Source organism: Protopterus annectens, chromosome 1.part2 (genome assembly GCF_019279795.1).
Source record: "Protopterus annectens isolate FY-2018-M chromosome 1.part2, PAN1.0, whole genome shotgun sequence".
NCBI classification, from domain to species: domain Eukaryota; kingdom Metazoa; phylum Chordata; order Ceratodontiformes; family Protopteridae; genus Protopterus; species Protopterus annectens.
The window spans coordinates 596967767-596971925 of record NC_056727.1 but is presented as its reverse complement, the minus strand read 5'-3'; the positions used below and the strand labels follow the sequence as shown (position 1 = coordinate 596971925).

At 36.1% G+C, this 4159-nt stretch overlaps 1 protein-coding gene across 2 annotated transcripts in view; it reads right to left on the bottom strand.

Annotated features, from left to right (window-relative positions):
* LOC122790403 (protein dispatched homolog 1-like) overlaps nucleotides 1-3698 on the bottom strand; it is a 501178-nt gene extending 497480 nt beyond the window's left edge. Inside the window, exon 1 of one of the 2 annotated variants that reach the window (XM_044057924.1) lies at nucleotides 2418-3698. The gene's annotated coding sequence lies outside the window, so the exon portion shown is untranslated. The remainder of the gene's footprint in view (nucleotides 1-2417) is intronic. The other variant, XM_044057930.1, reaches the window with a different exon arrangement.
* Between the last annotated feature and the right edge of the window lie 461 nt (nucleotides 3699-4159).

Sequence of the window (4159 nt, the reverse complement as noted above, 5' to 3'; positions counted from 1 at the left end):
GCCTACACGGTATGGAATTTAAAAGACTTTCTTGCGAGCTGTCTTCTACAAAGCTTCCAGTGGCATGCAATATAGAGAATTGACCATGTCTTTTTAGCAATACAGTAGAGAGAAGCATCGCACTAATGGCATCTGACTTATGAACCTTTTAGATATGTAATCAATCTTATTTATTTTCGAATTACCATATTACCCTATGCAAGGGTATGAGGAAGCTTGAGTCTATGCTAGCAACCAACAAATATAAGGCAGAGAACTAAATGGGTTGTCCGGTATCACATGAATTTATCTCCTCTTACTTTGTATACTTTCACTAACCTAATTAACTGCACTAACTACTGAATGGCTTCTATAGGCTACCCACACAGTAGGTAAAAAGCTTCCTACTTGTTGATACATCTCAACTCAACAGAAAAAAAATGCCCAACAAATTTTAACTTTTGCCTACAACTTCCCAACACTGCAACCACTCTGGGTAAATGTATTGTGGGGTCACAGCCAACAATTTTACCTCCCACCCCTGTGGTGTGTACATACCAACTAAAAGCTAACTACACACGCCACTTTAAAAATAACAAAAATTACACCTGCAAACAAAACAATGTAAGCAATGTATTTGCCACTGAAAACAACATTAGCAAGTGATCTTCTGCAGCCCATTTTATGGAAAACAACGAGTACTGCCCCAAAGTGTGTATCACACTCCACCTTCCAAATATTTCATGAAAGCTAAGTCAGTAAAGACTGCAGATGTGAAAAAAAGCATTCAACAGCCACACACCTTATTAGCCGATCTTATTAAAAGGACCATTACCCATGTTATGAGCCCCCCATTCACATGAGCACATATTACATCCTAAAATAAGTTTATTTATTGACACAAAATAAAAACAAGTGCTTTTGGTTGCACTAATATACAGGTCTGAAAACAGAGGCAACTACTACACCCCACTTAATGACATGAAAAATAAAAATAGTGTAATACACTGAAAGTAAATATTTCAGTCTTTCCAACCTGAGTTTTCATTAACTACAAAAGGGGTTCTGTACAATATAAACTCTGCAAGTGTACATCACCACTGACCTTGATTTTGTCCCAGTATTGCTTTGCCCTCCTAAAATCAGTGATTTTTAGATCATAGATTTGTACTAGGCTAACTGCCCTTAAGGGCCATTTTAAGCCTAGCCAATTACCCCAAGTGAGAAATCAAGCCCTGCACCTTGTGTTTGCAAGGTCAACAACTTAACCCATAGCTCTCAACCTTCTATCTCCAAAATGAAGAACACTAGCCCTCAATGTGGAACAAATGGGAAAAATGTGGAACATATACTACTGGCTTACTAACAACTTCAACTAGGAAGATCATAGTATGGTTAAAATATTCTAGTTTTACTTATAAAAAACTTTTAATGAATTAATAATTTCATTTCTATTTACAATAGATTTCACTTTAAAAAAAAAATTCCTAACACTGAAGGTGTGACAGAGTCTTTCAATGTGGAACTTCGAGGAGCGTGAACTTTTTAAGACCCTAAATGAGGTATGTTCCTCGTAATGAAGTACACTTGAGGTATGCCAACCTCCCACAAATATGGTTATAACCCAAGCACAGCAACTATTACCACCACTCAGCCAACCTGAACACCATGAAGATGAGCAATATGTGGTGGATTATAATCACAACTGAACATAACGACATTCTTTAGAGTTACATACTTTTTGACTTCAGAAAATGTATGTACTCTTTTTTTTTACCAACTTTCCTCATGCGTGATTCTATCATTTAAAAAGTGTCTCTGACGTGGTTTGTCTGAAACAAACAATTTTGTTTCCGTCTCAGTGTCTGATGCTGAGAGTGACAAGGCAGATTATAGCGGTGTTAGTCTACATATCCACAGCAATGCATTGCATAGACACAATTTTGTTTAATCAGCTAACACTAAAATTACGGAAATTTATTCGAGTGAACAAACCACATTAACCTAGCTGCTACATTCACAACACCAATCAGTGGCATCACTTTTTACTGCTACGGTGTAAACACACGAAGATAAGAAAACCAAACATGTTCAAACTGCAAGAATTCGTTGTCACGTTTCTCGCATCTTAGCAGCTGCAGCGCAAAATAAAATATTTCACTAATACTGGAAATGCTACCTTCGTTATAAAAGAAAGAAATCACAACCAGCAAAAACTAAACAAATAATTAGAAGCGACACTATGCAAGCAAAACAACTTCTCTACAAGTGTTTCAAGTTATTAGGCAAAAGTCTAAAATCTTCAATAAAGATCTGTACCAATAATTTCAAAGAAAGTCTCAATTAGGCCTTCACATCTACTCTCCGTGTAAATCCACGAACCACATATTTTATATAAAAAAACTAGTATGCAAAATAGTAAATAAGTTACATATTACCAGGATGCGTTAACACATACTCAGGTATTCCTTGTATCAGTAATCTCTGAGTTCCGCTGTGCGTGTGTTTATCGAAGAGTAAGTACTACAGTGAATCAAACGCACAGGAAGTGAACTCTAAAGGCGTCCAGACAGTGGTGCAGTAACTAAGGACTGGCTTAAGCCTTTGCCGGATGTTATATATCTGGCAAGGGGTTAATGGTCTTTTTCGAAAAATGTCAAGATCGTTAATGAGTGCGAAGAAGTGAAGTATAAGGTGATCTCGTTTGGTTTTGGTAATGTGTGGGTCGGGTACATGTTCTAGGACACATCCACACATATGCATTCATGTAAGGTAGTATATTCCTACACCTAGTGGATACTCGGAGATCTCATGAACATAATAGTTGCATATTTCTTTTTTCATTTGCCTTTCCAAGATCTAAAGTACTAGTGCGCAAATGTGCATTTTTTTACAACTAGGAGCTTTCTAAAGTGCCTAACCATGAAATTATTTGCCAAAAATTACAACTTCTCTTATAGACGAACTACTTTGGAGAGGATTGCTGCTTGGGATACTTTGTCGTCATGCCTATCACGTTTATCTCATTACAAGGAACATTCCACACTTTGAGTCTTGAAATGTCTATGTTCCATATTGAAAGGGTGTGTCACACATTCAATGAAATACTACTGAATTATATTCATTCATCAAAAGAATGCTTAATAAGTATAAAGTAACACACTAATCATCCTATAAGCTTTCTAGTGGAAGTTGTTAGCAAGCTGTTAGTAGTGTTCCACGTTTGCCCATCTGTTCCACATTATAAGGGGTAATGTTCCACATTCTGTAGATGGAAGGTTGAGAAGTGTGTAGGTGGTCAATTACAGTCAATAAATCTGCTCACCTTTGAAAGAAATGTTGGCAGAGGGGAGAAAAAAGAAGGCAAGTCTATGATATTGGTGATTTAATGGATATGAATTCATCTAGCAACAAAAGATCTAAGACCAGAAGGGGCCCTTAGAAGAGCTGGACGGAAACACAGGAGAAATCATCGAAGCAACATTCCGGACATTGGCCCAAATGTGACTGTTAATAATTTGAATGAAAATTATTTGATTGTTAGCCTCTCTACAGCTGATTTATCTGATGTAGAAATTCGAGTATTAAATGAAGGCTTGGGATATGTTCCATCTTTTTATGTCTCTGAATTTTCCAGTGTTTTGGACATTAAAGATTTTTATCGTACTTTGAATTTGAAGTATTTTTATACCCAAAGGCAAAATGCAGCTAATATACCCAAAACTTTTTTCAGGTTTAAAAAATCCAGCTGTTAAGGTTTTAAACTGGTGATAAGTGAACTTCATGTAAGTAAAAATACCATTTTTTTTAAATTATGGATATAACCTAGAAAATAAAACTGCATTAGAAGGTTTAGCATTGAATGAACTTGTAATTGTGAACGCCGATAAAGGTTGTGCGATAGTATTGTGGGATTCTAATGATTATGAGAAACAAGTTTTAAGACAGATGGGTGATAATACTTCATATTGTAGGTTATCTATTGATCCAGGGGTGGATTTTAAAAGGAATATTGATAATTTTTGAATGAGGCTAAAAAAGGTGGGTTAATTTCTGATGTGATGTAACAGCAATTGATAGTGGAAGATCCAAGACTGCAATATTTTTACATATTACCTAATATACACAAATCAATTGATAATCCACCGGCAGACCTATAGTGTCTGTATGTGGCTGTCTT